Source organism: Chlorocebus sabaeus, chromosome 21, assembly GCF_047675955.1.
Source record: "Chlorocebus sabaeus isolate Y175 chromosome 21, mChlSab1.0.hap1, whole genome shotgun sequence".
Classification (NCBI taxonomy): Eukaryota; Metazoa; Chordata; class Mammalia; order Primates; family Cercopithecidae; genus Chlorocebus; species Chlorocebus sabaeus.
In genome coordinates this window covers 40,719,345-40,740,791 of record NC_132924.1, presented here as the reverse complement: position 1 = coordinate 40,740,791, position 21,447 = coordinate 40,719,345, and the positions used below count along the sequence as shown (strand labels likewise).

General features: G+C 39.6%; 1 pseudogene; it reads right to left on the bottom strand.

The window, feature by feature from the left end:
* Nucleotides 1-733: 733 nt before the first annotated feature.
* Nucleotides 734-1,235, bottom strand: LOC119626191 (small ribosomal subunit protein uS13-like; annotated as a pseudogene).
* Nucleotides 1,236-21,447: the final 20,212 nt, after the last annotated feature.

The following is a 21,447-nucleotide window of genomic DNA, read 5'->3' as shown; positions in this document are numbered from 1 at the left end:
GACAATCAATACATGTCTTGAATTAATTTCTCTTTTAAGCACCCAGAACATGCTAGATATGTACCATCCTCGGGCAAAGAGAGAACACGATCACTCAAATTCTCTTGCATCATGCTGGAAGTGGTTGGCCTATCCCCAAAGCTTGAGGGTCTGGTAGGCCCAATTGTTCTACTGACTCTGGAATAGAGAAACTTTTAGGTCAAAAGTTGCCTTCTTTGGTAAGGGTCGTAACCTGGTATTTTCAGTTATTTCATTAAGTTTGCCACATAATTTTAATTGAAGAAAACATAGGGTTCATTTTTAACCTACTATTACAAAATTCTTCACTTTAGAAGTTGTTATTAGAAAAGAAAAATTAGCCTTTTAACAAAAACGAAGTTTGAAAAGCATTATCAACATATAGAACAGACACATGACTTTTAAACTTATTTTGTTATACAGGAAAGACAAGTGAGACCTTAATCCTTTAAGAAATGCCTCTGAGTATCTCCATCTTCATTTCCATGAAATTTAATAAGGACATCAGTAATAATATAATGGTGGCTCTGAGCCACTGTTTCAGCAACGTGTGGGCTGTTTATTTTTTTCCTCTTTACTTTTGTTTGGTGACAAAAAGTGTATTAAATGCAAAAAAAAATCTTATTAATCAATTTTTTAGCTGTGTAAAGATGTTAGAATGAGGGTTTTTTTTAAAGGCATACAAGCTATTTATTAACAGACAAAGCTTACAGGCTTATTTCTTCTTAGACACACCCACGGTGCGGCCACGGCAGCCAGTGGTCTTGGCGTGCTGGTTTGGGACACAAAGGCCCCAGAAGTGGCGCAGCCCTCTATGAACCTGAATCTTCTTCAGTCGCTCCAGGTCTTCATGGAGCTTGTTGTCCAGACCACTGGCTAGGACCTGGCTGTGTTTTCCATCCTTTACATCTTTCTGTCTGTGTAAAGACCAGCCTGGGATCTTGAACTGGCATGGGTTCTGCATAATGGTGATCACACGTTCCACCTTATCCTCAGTGAGTTCTCCTGCCCTCTTAGTGAGGTCAATGTCTGCTTCCTCAACACCACATGAGCGTATCTTCTACCCACATCCTTAATGGCAGTGATGGCAAAGATTATTTTCCACTGCCCATTGATGTTGGTTTCAATGGGCAGTGGAAAATAATTCCAAGATAAAATTAAGAATTCCAAGATACTCACAAAATATGCTGGAACTTTTCAGGGATCACTAGAGACATGGTGGCAGCACAAGCAGAGGCAGGCAGGCCTCCTGTGGAAGAGAGAATTCGTTTATCCAAAACCATGTGTACTAATCAGAGTAAGATTTAGTCCAAATGTGGGTGACAAGTACTAAGTTTCTGTAAACACAAGCTGTAGGAGCATCAAGCAGAAACTCAGTAAAAGCCTCCTTTAGATGGTGAAGATTATACTAAGATTTAAATGATGAAAAAGAGTTAACCAAAAGAACTAGGAAACAAAATATTCTAGGCAAAGGGAATAGCCTGTTCCAGAGTCCAGAAGTGAGAATTAGCACAGCTTCTTAGGAGTTTTGAAACTACAGCGTCATGGGAGAATGGTAAAGAAAAGGCTGTAGGAATAAACAGCTCAAAATGTAAACTTCATCCCAAGGACAACCACTAAGGGGCTTTAAGGATGGGATTGGCAAGATTAGGTTTGCATTTATTAAGATCTTTTTATAACTGTCCAGAGCATGGAATATCGTGAAACATTTGGAAAAACCAGTCAGCGAAAAATATACAAGGTATTTGATTTAAAGTGTAGGTTAATTTGAAAGATAAAAATAACAAAATGTGGACAAAGTCGAGGTTCTTCCTGGGTTCACTGTCATACTCAGGAGTTGAACTCTGTTTACCAGAAAATAAAGAAATGAAAGATTACAAATATAGAGAAACATGATTGCTGTTACTGTTACTGTTGTTGTTGTATGTTGTTGTTTAAACCAGTCTTGCAGTGACTACATTTTTTGCCAATTATCTATGGCAACATGAGAAATCAGTTAGTATAGTTTAAAATTACTATTCATTTTATTAACCTTACAATCTATAAGTCAGGAATTAGAGCAAGGTTCAGTTGGGAGATTCTACTGCCTCATGTGGCAACAACTGGGGTCACTTGATGATACTGACTTGGTAACTAGTCTGTCTGGATGGCCCAGAAAGGCTTCGGTCACCAGTTTGGTGTCTCGGCTGGAAGGCGGCATTCAGCTGGGCCACTGTATCTCTCCACACAGTTTCAGAAACTGCCCATGTGGCCTCACTAGCAGGATGTACAGATTTCTTACATGATGGCTCAGGGCTCTAGTAGCAAGTATACTCTTCATTTTGAACATGTCAGTCCAAGCTGACATAATGCCTTTAACAACTTTATGGGATACTTGCACATCAAATTATATTCCATTCCACAAAGCCCTTCAGAGTAAGTTCTTCTCTATCTAGGGCTTCCTGAGAGGCTGCTGTGAGACAATGACTCTCAGACAGGGGTCCCCAACCCCCAGACCATGGACCAGTACCAGTCCATGGTCTGTTAGGAACCTGACCACACAGCAGGTGGTGAGCAGGCAAGCGAGCATTACCGCCTCAGCTCCACCTCCTGTCAGATCTGCAGCAGCATTAGATTCTGATAGGAGTGCCAACCCAATTGTGAACTGCACATGTGAGGGATCTAGGTTGCACATTCCTATGAGAATCTAACTAATGCCTGGTAATCTGAGGTGGAGCAGTTTCATCCTCTTATCCCAAAACCATCTCCCTCTGGTGTCCCCCATCCATGGAAAAATTGTCTTCCATGAAACCTGTCTGGTGCCAAAAAGGTTGGGGACCACTGCTCTAAAATTTTTAGAAGCCTGTTTAATCAAAAAAGGCTTAAGGGCACATTCTTAAGAACTTTAGAAGGCCTTTTATCTACAGAAAAGTGTCTAGAAATCTTATCTTTCTAAGGTCTTAACAAAGTTTCATAATCTCATGCCTGACTTCAACTTTACCCTGAATCAACATTTTACTGCCCTAGATTCAATCCTGGCCTTAAGGCCATTTCTTACTTTGAGAATCTTTTGCTGCCTCAAGAAACTATCTTGTTCTTACAACATTTCCTGTAACTTCTGCTAGTTCCTTTAATAGTTCATTTTTATCTTCTCATGTTTTATTATAGGGGGTGAAAAGAAGCCAGTTGGAACTTTCTATATCTTGCTTGGAAATCTCCCCAACCAGGTGCATAAACACATTAGGCATTAGGCATTCTTTCTATTTTTCATGTGACCACAGGTGACAGGGTAGCCAAACCTTCCACCAATGCATAACAGAAATTCAGCCTCTAACACTATTTTCCTCACTGTCTTTCCAGACTTCACTAATGGTTTTCTTGAGGCTGCTACAGCTTTTAGTAACAGCTTCCTCAATTCCTTCCAGGTTCTGCCTGCCATCCAGTTCTAAAACCAATGCTCTATATTTCAGAATTTTGTTACAGGAACACCTAACTTCTAGGTAATAATTGTAAAAATAAATTAGATAGAGATGAGAATGGAGATCAAGACCTGTTATATTTTATATAACAACAAGAGTGTTGAAATAAACCCAAGGTACACATCATGTGCCATGGAATACTATATATTTTATAACTAATAGTTATGTAGTATTTCTAAGTGTAGGGTGCTATTCTAAGTACTTTTCATATAGAAACTAAATTAGTTCTTATTACAATAGTTGGTGCTATTGGTCTTTCCAATTTACAACTAAAGAGCTGCAGGAGATATAGTTTACTTAACCTGTGTAAAGTCACAGTGGTGGTAAATAGCAGAGCTGGATTCAGACCCATGCTGTCTGGTTCCAGACTTCATGCTCTTAACCACTACCCTATAGTGATTCATGAAATGACTGTATTGATTGATCATTTCACAACACGAAAAGACATTAACAGTATGTTAAGTGAATAGTGGAAATTACAAGATAGCACTTTTGTAGTTTGGCTTGATATGCACTAAAGTGTTAAAAGTGCTTTGCATTAGTCCATTCTCACACTGCTATGAAGAACTGCCCAAGACTGCGTAATTTATAATGAAAAAGGTTTAATTGATTCACAGTTCCACATTGCTGGGGAGGCCTCAGGAAACTTACCATCATGGTGGAAGGGAAAGCAAAAACATCTTTCTTCACAAGACAGCAGAAGAGAGAAGTGAAGAGCAAACGGGGAAGAGCCTCTTATAAAACTATCGGATCTCCTGAGGACTCACCCAATATCATGAGAACAGCATGGGGGACCGCCCCCATTATCCAAACACCTCCCATGAGGTCCCTCCCCCAACACATGGGATTACAATTCAAGGTGAGATTTGGGTAAGAACACAGAGCCAGATCATATCATACTTATTTCTAACTGTTGGGGTAATGGGTGATTTCTACTTTTTCTATTTTGTTTTGTTGACTACTTTTTAAAGAATGAGCATGTGATACTTTTACAATCAGATTAAACAATAAGGCTATTTTCATTTTGGAAAAAAAATTAAAAATTGTTTTTTTTTAGTAACCTGGGGTAAAAGGATGAGGGTCTGTGCTGAGACTGTGGCTGTGGAGAGAGAGAGAGACAGAGAGAGAGAGAGAGAGAAGATGACACATACAAAAAATATTAAGGAGATAAATTATCTAGGAGTTGATTTCCTGGATTAGCAGAGGAAGTGTTGGAGGGGCAGAACATATCTGGGTAAGCAAATAAGTAGAGAGGACATCATATTTGGGAGCTTGAACAATAAAGCAATGTTGATATTATTTGTGACCTGGATTCTGTTTCATCTCATCTTGTCTTCTTAGAGATATTTGTTTGGTATCTATGATTCCACTATGATTGCCCTTGTTAAAGACACCAATGGCTTCCCAATCACTGGTTCCAATGCAGTTTTAGTCCATAGTTTGTCATCTCAATAGCAATTGACACTGTTCGTCATTCTCTGTTTCCGCAAAGCTGCTCTTCCTTGTATCTCTTCCTACCACTCCAACAACTTCTACTCCTTGTTTTCTCACCTTATCCCTTAATTGTGCTGTCATAGGAGCTAATCCATCAGACACGCATCCTGGTCAAGCAATCCATTCACATGTCTTCTTCCCTCAGTGATCCTCAAATGTTTATTTCTTGCTCCAATGTTTGTGTACAACAGCCCACTAGAAGGTCCACTGGAAGTTCTACTGGCTTCTAAAAATTCTTAAATTTTCAGTGTGCAGATGGGAAATTATATTTTAATTAAAAAATTATTTCCTATTCCTTAAGTCAGCAAAATGGCATGATCATTCATTTAGTCATTAGGTATAGAAACCTGGGAATTACCCTAGACTGCTTCTTCTTCATCACTTAGCCCATCATCCCATTCGATTATTAAATCCTATGGATTTCATCTCCTGGCTACATCATTTTCATAGATTCTTGCCCCTCTGTCTCAACTGCCACCACATTTCTTCATCTTTTTCCTGGATTATTGCAATACTCTCACTCAGCCTTGCTCTCTTTTAATCCTCTTTGTGAGAGTATCCTGATGCACAAATTCGAACACAGGTCTCCACCACCTCTCAAGGTAAAAAACGATGCCTTTTTCCTCTCTGCATTGCTAGCACTTAGCACAGTGCCCAGCATGTGGTTGGGACCTCATGGAAGTTACTGAATAAATGAATAGGAGTTGAGATCATTTTTGTAATAAGAATTGGAAGTCAGATGCTCCGGTGTTTGAATTTTAGTTACAGCCAATGTTTTGTAAGTGACACTGCACATTTCATGCCTCTGCTGCCACCAACTAGCAAACCAGCTAAATAAGTAAATGATTAACAGCAAAATCTTTATTTCATAATTGTGTAATTATTAAAGCAATGGTACTACTACTATAAGGATCAAATCCACCATATCTGTAGGATACTGTAAATATGTATTCAGTATGAGCATTCTAATTTATATGTGATAAGTATATTTTTAAAATATTGGTTTTTATTGCTTTAAAAAAAACAGTAGTTTTTATGATTAAAAAAGACTGCAAATTTCAGTATGGAAAAACTTTTTTTTTTTTTTTTTTTTTTTAAATTGAAAGCAAGGAAAAACAATGAGTGCATGGGAATCAACCTGCCATTTAAGAAGCTGTGGTAAATGGGCATTCTGGGACTGAAACAGGCAAGGTCACAGCTGCCGACCTCTAAGGCAGGATTGCTACTCTGATTGAACCTGCAGAACTATGCTTGAAAAAGACAGGCTTCCATCTTAACCTCCTTTTTCTTTGCCTTGGCTGTTGTAGTTACAACATATTTTCAGTGCATCTATCTTTTAAATGTGTACCCTTGGATCTTATTATCCCCTGTTTTTCTCTTTGTTATGATTGCATTATCTATTTAATCTTACTGCATTTTGTGGATTTCTATATCTCACCTCAGAGTCTTTTAGAATTGAATCGGGATACAAATAAATAAATCAACAAAATAAAAATAATTTCAGGCATATATTTATTATGACATTTAGAAACAAAAGATGAGATAGAGAACTGTATTCTTATTTTCTTTCTTTTGGAATTACTGCAGTTAGAAACAATCATCTCCAAATCAGAATAGGGAGCATAACCCAGTGCGTGCCACCCTAGGAAATGTAGTATTTAGCTTTTATTTGTTGGGCATGCACTGTGCCTGTTCAGTTTGGGCTAGGATGGATTTGGAGTTTGATTCCCAAGTTTTTAAGTGGTAGTCAGAGGGGAAACATGTCCAAAAGCAAAGGAAAAAAATTAGGAAAGAATCATGCTATTGATTTATGTACCTGACGTCGAAGAAAGAGTAGAGAAGTGCCAGGTACTCAGAAAAGAGGGTTGAAGGCCTGGATTCCAGCTGTGCTTCTGCCATCAGATGCTGGGTGTCCTCCGTGGTCATATAGCCCGCAATAAAGCAGCTCTTTCACCTTCCATAGGCCCCACCCTCCAAAGGTTCAAAGACCCTTCTGGCGTTCTTTGTGCATCCAGCATGCATTTCTTTCTTTGCATTTACCATGTGGGTTACAATGATATGTTTATGAGCCTCCTCCTTACAAGTAAGCTTCTCCTGAGTGTGGGTGTTTTTAACTCAGCCCTTGATTGCCAAAGCCCAAGGTAGTATGAACTCCAAATTTCTTTCCTAACTGTATATTCTTTGATTATTGCACACAAGACACCTAAAATAATCAACCCTTATAGAATTTTGTTAACGTTAGAAGCCATGTGACCTCTTGAGTGCTGAGGTATCTAATAGGTTATTAAGTTGATCTCAGAGGGAGCACCTGGGAGAAGAAAAAAAAAGGGAACACAGGGTTTTAGTCTCCCAAGATAGACCAGTACTGCCCATATGCCTCTGTATTATGCCCTTGAAAAAATAATAATGGTAGGAAAAAAATCGCCAAGGAGGCTAGCATTTTGAAGGGAACATGGGAAAGCCTGGAGAAAAAGGAACAGAAGCAACTGGAGAGAAGAGTGGGTGTAAGAGAAGAGAATTGTGGTCAAGGACACAGCTCTGAAAATGGACAGAGGCTTTAAGAGGCTTTTGATCTACACTTTTACTCAGAGAGCAAATTCTGAACACATCTGAGGCTTTTTGCCTTTTTGTCACTAATACTTTATCGGGGCTGCTTCAAAATGAGAGTTTTAACAGAAGCACTTTAAAAAAGATTGAGACAAAAATGTAATAATTGCACACTCAGGCTTGTAATTTCAGAAATTCACAATGTTAAGGGCTCCAAACACACTACTTCAAATTTGGATTCCCTTTCACTCTTCACGAAAGACCAGTCTAGTCAGATTGAAACTGATCGCTATTTTCAAGTCATACCAGCAAATGTCTGGAATCCATTGTCAGAGTGGAAAAACTATTTTTTCCATAATTCAAAAACAATTGAAAGAATGTAGCTCACAAATTTTGAGATAATGATTTTTTTTTTAGATAATGGTTAAGTTCAGTCCAATCTTAGAAAATTCCAGCCCCAAAGGTTTTTTTTTTTTTTTTTTTTTTTTGGAGAAAATAAAGAGAAAGGAATTGATGAACAACAATGGCATGTTAGAGCAAAAACCATCGTTTTTAGTTGTTATCTGTCACAGTCCCTAAAGGAATATAGAATACATTTTTTAATGTCTTTGTTGACAAAAGTCAAGAGAAAAAATGTACTCTCCTGAGTCAAAAGGAACTCACCAACAAATTGTGATACATTTAATTGCTCAGGGTTGATGAGAGGTGGATGAGGAAGAAGGAAGGAAAGACAAGGAGATGTATTCCTCTTGAGGCACTGAGGGTGGTTTATCTTCATATATTTTACAGGTGTTTTATACCAGCCCAAAGCATGGTGCAGGCCCTTACCTTGTCTTCTCCAGAGGAAAAGAAGAAAAAGAGAATGCAAAAAAAAAAAAAAAAAAAAAAAAATCATCATCTTGATGGTAAATAGAGGAGGCACTTGTGCAGCCCTGGCCCCTGTCATTGTCTTCATTGTAAGCTGTGTCAGAGCCATCACATTAGGTTGCCACTACAAGATGCATGCAAATGGAGAGAGAGCAAAGCAGACAGCGTGTGCAGCCACCACCTGCACATTTCAGATTGTTGGCAGGTACATTGCAGCGGACTAAACAGAATAATTACTGGAGATAGAGTTGGCAAGTATAGTGTATGGGAGAGGCATTCAATTGCACATGAGTATGATAGGTGAACTATAAAAAAAATGGTGGGGAGGGAGGGGGAAAACTCCCCATTAAACACCAGACAGCTGGCAATTCTGATCTTCCATTTTGTTTTCTATGAAATAAGAAAGGCTGACCTATGAAGTCAGATGATAGCAGATTTGGGACCATTGATTTAAGCAGGAGACAAAGAGAGTAAAATCTAGGTCTTGAGAGGAAGAGGACTACCTTGAACGCTGAATGGAAAAAGCCCTCACGGGCCAGGGACATACTGGGAAATATGTGAGAACAACACAGTACATGAATAGATTCAGGGTAGACTACTTCTTTGTAAACACTGGGATGTTTCTGTTACCTATCATACAACTGGGCCAGTCACTGTTTTAAGCACTTCACATTGATTAACTCATTTAAGTCTCTAAGTGACCTTATCATTGCTCTTCTTAACATCCCCATTTAACATATAGATGAGAAAGCCAAGTTATGGAGAGTTCAGTGACTTGCCCAAGATCATTTAGCTGTTGTGGCAGGATAGTGAATTCAGCCCAGGCCTACCCCGCAAGTACACACTCTTAACCATAACATTAGGCTGTCTCCTAATGAGAATGTAGAGGCATGTTAAATGGGATGTTGTCAGAAATTTACATAGAATAGCAACCAAAAAATGATCATTTTATGAAAGTTATCTAAACTATTCAAAGTGAATAGCATTATGTTCCTGAATGTTGGTTATTTGCATAAAAGCTATTTTTTTCTATGTAAATATCTTATAACATCCTATTTATCAAAGTTTTATCAATTGAATGCATAAAACATATAACGACTCATTTTTTAAAAAGCTGAAATATGTACATATGTATGTCACACATTTTCCCCAAATTGCAGTTGCATGTTGGGCTGGGATGATGGGCCTCAAGGTCACAGACCATGGGGCCATCAGCATCTACCTAGTTTTTATCATTTCAGCCAATCCTAACAGTAGCACCTTAATTTTTGCCCAGCCAAAGTCCATGCTCCCTTACCTTCCTAGCAACACCACTCTTCCACCATTTCCTCAGATATCTACTCTAAATTAGTGCATGATTTTCCCCTGGCAATCCTTAATAAGCTAGGAGTAGACATGTGACTCGTTACCCTCATTAGATTAAAGAAAATAAGTTATATCCTGTTATATCCCAAGGTTCCTTTCCCATTTCTCTCTCTTTCTCTCTCTCTTTCATTCTCCTTCTCTCCCTCACTGCATGAGGTCAAAGAAACATCCAGCCATGGCAGTCCTCTTGCCTCACCTACAAGGTAAATCAGCTTAGTACAAAGCCTGGCAACTGCAAAAGGGGAGATGAAAAGTACTAGATCCTTGATAGCATCATTGGGCAGCTGATTGTACTGTCTGGAACCTACTTGACCTTTGAATTTCCTATCTTTTGAGACAAATTTCCATATTGTTTTTCCATTACTTGAGGGCAAAAGCATACGAACTATTACAAGCCTAAGACCTTTACTCCTAAATAGAACACTTCCCTGCATGCTCCATCTAGGCCCTGAACAGCTTTAACACCAATATCCAAATACTTCTGCATCTAGAGTTTTTAGCTGTGAGACCCTTTGAATCTAGAAGACTCTTGGAGGTTGTCCAAAGTTATGAGCAAATAAGCTCTGAGACTCTCTTAATGTACTCTGTACTCTGGCAGTAGCAATATCTTGGAAAGGAGTAGGGTGAGGGTAGACCCGGTGAGTACCGATGGGCAGCAGAAATTTGTCAGAGGAAAGAGTCTTCATTTTCTTACTGGAGTTGCTATTTCTCCCCCTACAGCATTAGTGTAGTGGGTAGGAAAAAAGGGCACATTTTTCAATAAGAAAGCTAATATCAAACATTGACTTCACCACTCATTAGCTGGGTGACCTTAAGCAAATTACTTAGCCTCAATAAACCTGTTTCCCCACTTGCAAAAATAGGAGTAATAAACTTGTTGCGTCTCTTCTTGTGAGGATTATAGATAATAGACTCTCAATGACATGTACTAAGTCCTCAAATGGTAATAATTATTATGATCTTTGATTCTGCATCACTAGTTTCCAACACTCTCATTTATTCAACAAATAACTATTGAGCACCTACTACATTGCCAGGTATTGTCATAGGCACCAGTGCTTAATAACACTTTTATTGCACATCAGTATATATTATAAGGAAAATACTTATGCATTAGGTCTAGAAATTAGGTGGATACTAATTAGATATATGTGAACAAGTGTATACATACCTCTATTTTTGAAATTTTTCTTTTAGGATGAATTTTCTTCCTTTTTCACTCCCATTATAACTTACTCAAACAAGAAGGTACAGAGGGTAGGACTTCCTTTTAGGAGGATCACATTCTTGTCTCCTTCTAATCCAAACTTTGTAGTCTACTTTGTTAGGGAAAAGATATCCTAAAGTTTGAAGATGAATATGAAGAACTCTATGTGGGAAGAATGAGGACAAGTCCAGCCCCTTCTCCCTTGTAAGACTATGAGTTGAGATGGTCATCCTGATGCATCATCTTAAAGTCAATTCTTATTCCAGAGGTGAGGAGCCAACCTCCCCACATGCCAGGAGGAGCGACCCCAGCTGTCCTTCATGATGTTTTTATCTCTGGGCACTTCTCAGCAATTCTGGACAGCTAGCATGAGGAAGTTGGTATATTCCTTTTCACATGCGGTAGGACCAGAAATGGACACCTAAGAAGGGAAGAACTTCTGAAGAATTCATGAATTCATAGGTGTGGATTAGGTTTTCTGCCCACATGGAGATTTATCCTTCAACTTTCCAGAAAATGTTATGATTAATTGAGGGGAGAGTGGCTTATCTATGCTTGAGTTGAGGCTTTAAAGGCAGAGCTATTTTCTTGAGGCCATTCTGTTGCTGGAGGCAATAATCATTAAAGAAATTTCCCAAGGGAATGGAGAATCTTTGAGTTTCAGGAACTCAGAGTATAGTGGCTCCTCCTTACTTGGTGATTTTATTTTTCCCCTCCATTGTCAGCTCTGGAATTCTCAATGTTTGCAGTTTCCATTCATTCTAACCCACATGGATTAGCTCACTGAGTTTTTCTCATTTCCCTCCAACTGAACGACTCTCCTTTGGAGACTCTGCTGGAAATTGGTATTATCAAGAAAAGTGGTAACATAAGCAAAATCACTTTCGCTTCGCGGTGTCCCCAACAAGGACAAATAACATGTAAACTTTGCCAGCACCTGCTTGATGGGTTAAATAACTGGCCAAGTATCCTCAGTCAATTACTAGCATTGTGAAAAACAGTTCACTTTGACCTTCTCGGGACTATAACTATTACTCCTCTATTTGACTTCTATATTTGTATGGTTTGTTTTTCATAACAATGGATTCTTTAAAAAAATTTATCAAGATAAAAAAAATTAAACACCACAATCTTGACAAAGCCTCTTTTTTGCTCTATGCTTTGGAGATTAGAAAAGGGTATAACTTATGGTCTCTGAAACCCAATTGTATCAGAAGCAAGACATAAGTCAGATAAGACTGAATAGAAATGAGAAGGCAGGAGAGGATGGCTTGTTACATGACTGTGGTGGAATGCATGCCTGAGACATCTGCTGGCTAGAGTGATCAAGGCAGGAGTTGTAAGAAGACCTTGAAGAATGGGTAGGATATAAAGAATGACAAATGAGAGGAGGAGAAGTCTAGGCAGGAAAGAAGAGTGTCAAGGAAGGCACCATAGTGAATGTCCAGCTTTTCTGGACCACAGGAAGGCTGAGCTTCTATACCAGAGCCAGTCAGTTTAGCTTTGAGTATGAAATTCAGGTATTTCAGTTGTGTCTTGCAAGCACTGGAGAGACATTGAAGATTGCACAGGTAAATGTTATGAAGGATGTGGAATTTTATGACTATTAATTTGGCAGATGTGTGAGGGAGGGATTAGAAAAGGGAAGAGAGGAGTCGAGTGTAGTGGCTCACAACTGTAATCCCAGCACTTTGGGAGGCTGAGGCAGGCAGATCACTTGAGCTTAGGAGTTTGAGACCCACCTGGTCAACATGGTGAAATCCTGTCTCTACTAAAAATACAAAAATTAGCTGGGGATGGTGGTCGACCCCTGTAATCCCAGCTACTCAGGAGGCTGAGGAAAGTGAATTGCTTGAACCTGGGAGGAGGTGAAGGTGGCAATGAGCTGAGATTGCACCACTGCACTCTATCCTGGGTGACAGTGCAAGACTGTGTCTGAAAAAAGAAGGAAGGAAGGAAGGAAGGAAGGAAGGAAGGAAGGAAGGAAGGAAGGAAGGAAGGAAGGAAGGAAGGAAGGAAAGAAGGAAGGAAGTGAGGGAGGGAGGGAGGGAAGGAAGGAAAGAGAAAAAGAAAGAAAGAAAGAAAGAAAGAAAGAAAGAAAGAAAGAAAGAAAGAAAGAAAGAAAGAGAAAGAAAAAGAAAGAAAGAAAGACAAGGAAGGAAGGAAGGAAAGAAAGAAAAAGAAAGAAAGAAAGAGAAAGAAAGAAAGAAAGAAAGAGAAAGAAAGACAGACAAGGAAGGAAGGAAAGAAAGAAAAAGAAACAAAGAAAGAAAGAGAAGAAAGAAAGAAAGAAAGAAAGAAAGAAAGAAAGAAAGAAAGAAAGAAAGAAAGAAAGAAAGAAAGAGAGAGAGAAAGAAAGACAGACAGGAAGCAATTGCAGAGGCCATAGCATCCTAAATCAGGATGCAGTTAGTGGGGATAGCAGGAAGGGGGTAGCAAGATGATGATGAACAAGGATTTTCCCTGTGAAAACTCATTGAAGGTTTCATATTTCTTCACTGCATTTCATGGGGGAAAAATTACAATATTGTCTTCAGGAAGTTCAAAATGCAGATCATGATACAGTTCTGATTTTTTCAGACCTGAAGAGTAATATTAAAAGCTTAGCAGCTATATATTCAGTATAGTCCAGAATCCATTCTCTTCATTGCATGTAATATGGATAAGTAAAATATGCTTTCTGTGAATGATTTGTTAGTGAGTATATCAATAATAATATATAAAGAAAACATATCTAAAATTTAATCAGGGTTTCTGATTATAAACTATATGAATCAGTAAGATAACATACTTGGAGTGGAATCTTCAGCTCAATGTTCAGATACCAGCCTTTAAATTAAATTTTAGTCATCAAATCAGGTCTTAAAATGTCATAGCCTAATTCTCACCTCATGACTGAGAGGGTAACTAACGACAAGGAAATGATTTCTCACCTCTCATCCTTGCCTCTCCCTTCACCCGAATCTTGATTATGGCAAAAGCCATGTTGCGAGCTACTTGGTGACTGAGCAAGTCTTTCTTAACCTTTTATTTATGCTCATACATATAAATCAGGATCGGGCAAAAGGCAACATTTACTAACCGCCAACTTTGTCTAACACATATAGTCCCTTCCCTGCTCCGTACTCTGGTTAGGATCGCAAAACCCAGAGAAATATGAGAAGAACCAACAATCCTGACAGATACAGGGATAGAGAATGAGGGCCAGCTGCTTTTCTTCCGTCACACTCCCTCAACATCCCTCCCAATGGGCTGGGCTTTCCCATCTACTGGAAAAATTATTTCAATCCTTTTAAAAAAAAAAAGTTTAGCTAGGCTCTCATTTTCAACTCTTAGGGCTCAAAACTACTAAAAATTGCTAAGGCAATTTTTAAACTCTTAGCTTCTTTAAGGCAGATACCATGTTTTATTTATTTGAAATGTCATTTTCTTTGCTCCATCCTTTCAATACCTGTCTTAGACACTGGAAAACAGCAGACACTTGGTTGATATTTATTGAGTAGATTTTTTGAATCATACTTTTTAAAAGATATAGATTGAAAACACATAAACCAAAAGAATTAGGAGCCAAGAAATTTTAATAAATTACACATTTAACTTTCAGGTGTAGTACATAGCCAATGTAGTATCCCTTTGAAGAGAGCACTGGGCCATGTGTTTTTTAGACACTGACTGATGCTGAAATATCCTATCCATTGCAACCTGACAAAATGCAACAGAGGGTGATTCCTTATTGAATGGCCCTCAGATGGTTAATTTTGTTTCCTGATGGCAGATACCGAAGCTACAGAAAAGCTGTTCTTGTTGTTCAAAGGGCCTTTTCAATTTTTAATTTGACAGGGAGAGTTACATGGTCGACGATACATGCTGACCAGCAGTTATCTCTCATCATCAACTTCTTTGGTACTTTTCAACCCATCTTGGCTGAAAGAAGCTCTATTGTAGGTACTTTTTCTGGCTCTAGCCTACATGTTGTGTGGTTCAATGACAAGATCCCTGATAAACTGGAACAGAGAATGAGGAAATGGACTTTTAAATGATCAACTGATCATTCACTTCTCTAGGTTTAGTTTCTGCCTGACAGACTTATTAAAGAAAGGAGTCACACAAAGAAAACTCAGAATATGTACCCCAGGTCCCAGTCAAATGAGAATCACAGAGACAGAGGGCACCTTAGAGGTCATCTCATCTGATTTTGCCACTTTAGGGCAAAAAGAAACTGACACTCAGAGAATAAGATGACTCACCCAAGGTCATGCAGCTCATGTTAGAGCCAGGACTAGAATTCAGCTTGTACAGGCTGCTTTCTTGCTGACATTTTTTGCTGACTGATGTTAGGGAAATCAAGAAGATGCCCTAGTTTTTCAAAAACTTTCCCAAGAATAACATTGTGTGAGGGATTATTGTGAGGGTTCTTGGTTTCCATAGCTAAATCGTCATTTTAAATGGGTGAGGTGGCCAGGCATGCGCGGCTCGCGCCTGTAATCCCAGCACTTTGGGAGGCCGAGGCGGGCGGATCACGAGGTCAGGAGATCGAGACCATCCTGGCTAACACGGTGAAATTCCATCTCTACTAAAAATACAAAAAATTAGCCGGGTGTGGTGGTGGACGCCTGTAGTTCCAGCTACTGGGGAGGCTGAGAAAGGAGAATGGCGTGAACCTGGGAGGTGGAGCTTGCAGTGAGCCGAGATCACACCACTACACTCCAGGCTGGGAGACAAAGCTAGACTCCGTCTCAAAAAAAAAATAAAAAATAAAAGTAAAAATAAATGGGTGAGGTACTGGGAGGAATGCTGGATGTGAATTTGGACTTGGGGGGTTTTGTATAAAACCATTGCTGTAATTTATTGAGCACCTAACATTTGCTAGACATTGTGCATACATTATTTTTATCTTCCCAAACTGGAAGGGGCCCTATTTTGTAGAAAAAAGGCTGAGGCTTAGGGACTTTAAGTATTTATCCCGGCATCATGCAGGTTTTCAAATCTAGTGTTTGATTGATTCCCACAACCCTATTCTCTCCCCTGGACCACACTACACATATTAATAATGTGCCCTTGGGCAAGTTACTTAATGTCTCAAAACCACAGTACAGTTTCCTCAACTGTAAAATGAATACACTAATATTCTTCCTAGCATTGGTGTATGATGAAATGAGAACTAATGTATGCATATGGAGTACCTGGTTTTGGATTTGACACACAGAAGATACTCAACAAAAGCTAGTTCCATTCTACAGCTATATCCCTCTCCTGTTTGAATTTTTCAGCAGGATTTACATTTGGAACTATATTGACCTGTGTTGAAGAGAGAAAGTTGAAACACTTGCGAGGTGTCAGAGAAGGACAGAAATGGATTAAATATTTTAGATGATAATCCAAAATTGTCAGAATAACCTGACGGCAAAATTTAGATGAGAGAACATGCTCCAAGCCTGTTTCTTCAGAGTGAAATAATTGAATCAACCACCGTCAAAGAAAGGACTAACTCTAATTCAGCATCCTAAGTTTGAAATGCAGGTAGGGTTTCCAGAAAAATGTGTTCAATATTGAAGTAAAATACTACCTTCACTGGACAGGGGATTTTTTTTCGAAGTCTGCTTTACTGATCCTACCCTGTATGTTCTACACAAAGTGAAAAGATGTAGGCATATCCATTTAATAATTGCAAGTAGGCGTCAGAAATTATTTGACCATTTCTTGAAGCAATATACATTCTTTTGTACTATATTTCTGAAATTACAGTCTAAGTATAAATGTTATTTAATTTACAAAAATCCAATTTGCATGCAATGTTTCAGAAATACTTCTATTGTATTTAGTCAAGAACACTTTTTATAGTTGATAGCAATCAAAGAGGTATATATTAAGAGGATAAGAATGTAATGAAAACACAAATAAAAAGAATATCATGCTTGACTCAGCTCCCCAAAGAGAGAGTGGAGGACTGATAAGGAAAATCACAATGCAACAAAACAAGATCAGTAAGTGTTCAGATTTGGTAACTGACCATAGGAAAAACCATTACACAAATTCTTGAATGAAAAACTGTGTGTTTATGACTGAAACATGAGCAGACAACTTCTTTTAAACATTTTATCACATAAGACTTGAAAGAAAGATGACTTCTAAGCAAAAAGCTGTGTTGTCTAGAATGTAAGTTGCAAGATGGTGCGGCTGGTCTGTGTTTATCATTTATTGCTTTTTCTGTTACATTAGCACAGTGTTTTGCCTAGAGGGAGTACTTAAATAATTATTAAATTAGTGAAAATAAGGAATAAGGTCTAATCTGTGGTAGAAGAAAAGTTCACCAGAGAGCTGCTGAGTAAAGATTTGGCCCAAAATATGCATGGTATAAGGTAAAGAATTCTCAAGGCTTTGGGAATTTACCCCTTGCCCCAGTGTGCCCTGTACATGAGACATGGAGTTGAAGAAGATTATTTTGGAACTTTAAGATTTAATGGCTGCCCTGCTGGGTTTCAAACTTGCATGGGACCTGTAGCTCCTTTCTTTTGGCTGATGTCTCCCTTTTAGAATAGGAGTGTTTACCCAATGCCTATACTCCCATTGTATCTAGAAAGTAACTAACTTGTTTTATTTTACAGGCTCATAGGTGGAAGGGATGATTAGCCTTGTCTCAGATGAGACTTGGGACTTGGGACTTTTGAGTATGCTGGAATGAGTTAAGACTTTGGGGAACTATTGGGAAGAGATTATTTTATTTTGCAATGTGAGAGGGACATGAGATTTGGAGTAGCCAGGAGTGGAATGATATGGTTTGGATCTGTGTCACCACCAAATCTCATGTCAAATTGTAATCTCTCGTGTTGGAGCGGGCCTGATGGGAGGTGACTGGATCATGGGAGTGCAACGTTCTCATGAATGGTTTAGTACCATCCCCCCTTGGTACTGTATGGTGACAGATTTCTCATGAGATCTGGACATTTAAAAGTGTGTGGCACCTACCCCTTCTCTCTCTTCTTCCTACTCTGGCCATGTGAAGTGTCTCACTCCCCTTTTGCCTTCCACCATGATTGGAAGCTTCCTGAGGCCTCCCCAGAAGCAGAAGGAGCTACGTTTCCTGTACAGCCTCCAGAACCGTGAGCGAATTAAACCTCTTTTATTTATAAATTACCCAGTCTCAGATATTTATTTATAGCAGTGTGAGTACCGACTAATACACAGAGGGTTCTATGTTAGTGTCGCTGTGCCGGTTTTTCTGTGGGTAACACCAGACAGAAAAATCTGTCTAAACACATTTTATGCCACAGTATCTCCTTCCTAATGCCTGGCATCCTTTTCCACTGGGCATTAGTTCAGAGTTTGCCTACCATTCTTTTCCATGGGAGGAGGTAAATTACAGCTACAGCATGTATTTTAAAATAAATTTTCTATAAAATATCCCAAGTCACTGTCTACAAGTTACTAATTATGGAGTGAATCTTGGACGAGTCACTTTAATAGCAGAAATAGAAGGTGCTCTGGAAAAGTAAGTGATATTCTGATTTTTGTATAAACAGTACTTCTCTGATTTAAAGGAGTTTCTGAATCCTCTATGGAATTAATCAGCATACATTCTGCAATTTAAAAAACATTGTTATTATTGTAGTGCAGTAATCGGGTTGAGCGGCTTTTATACCACAGGATTTGCCTTTATAAAAGTCCTTTCCATTCAGGATGTGGAGCTGTTCCACCTCCTAAGAACGTAGACACTCCTGGGATTCAGTCTAGTCTTCATAGGGCCCAAGATTAGATTGTGATTCAAAATTTGAGACTTTTAAGATAAATTTTTTGTTCCTTATGTGTCCCCACCCCATTCTTCCATGTTGCAGCGGACTCCCATCTTTACTATGTAGAAACTTTCTCCATTTTCTGGGCATTTTGTATTACATCTCCATAATGCTATAATCTTACCTGGCCTGACAGTAGAATTCTGATCCTGTTCCAAACCTGCATCCACCAAATGCTGGATGAACTCTCTCTAATGACAGCTGGCTCCCAGTCCCACTTGGCAATCAGTGGGGAAGGTGGAGCCTTTCTTCCTATTTGCAGGCTAAATAATGGCCATAGAGAAGAGAAGCTGCAGACCCAGACTCAGAGAAGATCATATGCTCAGCATCCTCTTAGAGAATTGTGTGGGACTGGGCATAAGAAAGAGGAAGGAAGACATCTCTTTTTTTAAGTTATAAAAACGTAATAAACTAGTACACCAGAGGAGGTAATTTACCCAAAGTCATTCTGGTGGCACAAACGAGTAAGTTACTGACACACTCATGACTGCAGAATTGGCCTAGTGCTTTACAATCACTCGTTGTTTATCCTTCTCAGAACTGTTAAAAGCAGGCAGGCAGGAGGATGCCTTCCTGGAAGCCATGGAAATGTTTCGCTGCATGTCTCAATGTTTTGGAAGTGTTGATCTTGTTTCCTCAGCTAGAATACAAACTCTTTGAGAAAAGGAACCACATCTGGGTATAGTTGACAGAATTCTAAAGTGGCCTTGTGATCTCTGATTCCTTTTGTTATGCCAGCATAATCTCTTCCCTTCTGAGTAAGGGCTGGACCTCAGACTTGTTTCTGACTAGTAGAATATGGTAAAGGTAATTAAATCAAAGGAGGAAATTATTCTTCTAGCCTTAAGCAAGGAGATAGCCATGTTGGAAACTGCCCATGAAGAAGGTCACACAACAGGGAACTGCATTTATTTGCTGAGAGCAGTCCCCAGCCAACAGCCTGCAAAAACTGTGAAGACTCAGTCCTCCAATCACAAGGAGGTGAATTCTCCCAACCATTAGAGGAATCTTTGAAATAGACCTTCCCCTAGGCAAACCTTCAAATCAGAGCACACCTTTGCCAATGCCTTGATTGCAGCCTGGTGAGACCTTGTACAGAGAACACATTTAAGCTGTGTCCAGACTCCTGACCCACAAAAACTGTGAGATAACTAATATGTGTTGCGTTCAGGCATGGAATTGTGGTAATTCATTTTGCAGCAATAGAGATGGGGAAGTCAATCTCTCCTTCCAAAGGGTTTGCTACTCCAACCCATGGTGGACAGAACAATTGAGGGGTTGCAATCTCCATGTCAAGATGGGTTAGGTACCAGGATGGGGGCTAGGTGAGAGTATAACTGCCTGTGAGAGTATAATTGCCCAATGGGTTCTTCCTGCTCACTGCACAGACAAAACCAGTTTACTGAGACTGTGGTACTGCAGTAAAGAAAGAGTTTAATTTATGTGAGACCAGCCATATGAGAGATGGAGTTATTACTCAAATCAGTCTCCTAGAAAGCTTGGAGGTTAAGGTTTTCAAGGATAGTTTTGTGGGCAGGGGACTTGGGAATGGGTGCTGCTAATTGGTTGGGGAGTGCAATCATTAGGGTGTGGACACTGGTCCTTATGTGCTGAGTCTGCCTCTGGGGGGCCATAGGACCAGTTGAGTCATGAGTCACAAGTCTGGGTGGGGTCAGTCTAAAAACATCTCAAAAGACTAATCTTGGGTTCTACAACAGTGATGTTATCTATAGGAACAATTGGAGAAGTCACAAATCTTGTGACTTCTAGCCATATGACACCTGAGTAGTAAGGGATTACAGAAACTACGCCACACATTTTAGCAGAATTCGGGCCGCTTACCTAATTCTAGTCTCACGGCCTTTCATTAGTTTTACAAAGGCAGTTTCAACACCCAAATAAAGAGTTGGGCAGTTTTAGGGAGGGACTATTATTATCTTCACTTTAAGCTTAAACTATAAACTAAATTCCTCCCATGGTTAGCTTGGCTGACGCCCAGGAATAAGCAAGGACAGTCACCCTGGGAAACTAGAAGAAAGACTGAGTCAGTCATGCTAGATTTCTCTTACTGTCATAATCTTTGCAAAGGTGGTTTCAAGAGGCTTGCCCAGTCAAAGTGCCTGCGAAACACACGTGATGATGCCAGCTTCAGGTTGGTACAGCCACCACCATGCCCCACCTGGAGACCCCCTGAGGCGCACACATGCTCAGACCCTCCCCACGCTCACAACCAGGTCCTTGGGGTGGGCCATAGAGAGTAGTAGAGGCTTCTGGGAAATTAGAAGGTGGTTGGGAGAAGCCAGGGCACCAGAGTGTGTCCAAGAACCATCCCTGGAAAGTTGGGAGTGACAGGAAGTGGGACCATGCAGAGTCTAGGTTCCATTATACTATAAGACTTCACTGCCAAAACACAAAATTAAAGATAAAGAGAATTTTAAGATAATAGGCCCAGAGTATTAAATCTTAAGTATGGGCCTTTCTAAGTACAGGACCCTGTGTGACTGCACTGATCACAAGCTCTTGGAGCCACCTGGCTTGAGGGGGTGCCAATTAGGAGGGTGTGGAGGGGGTATGTTCTGTATACTGATACTCTCCTCTCTATTCAGTCCCTCCAAGTCCAATACTCTCATTTATTTTCTCTGTACTCCTCTATCCCATGAATTTGTATATGCACTTGGGATTGGGTATAGAATTGTGGGGG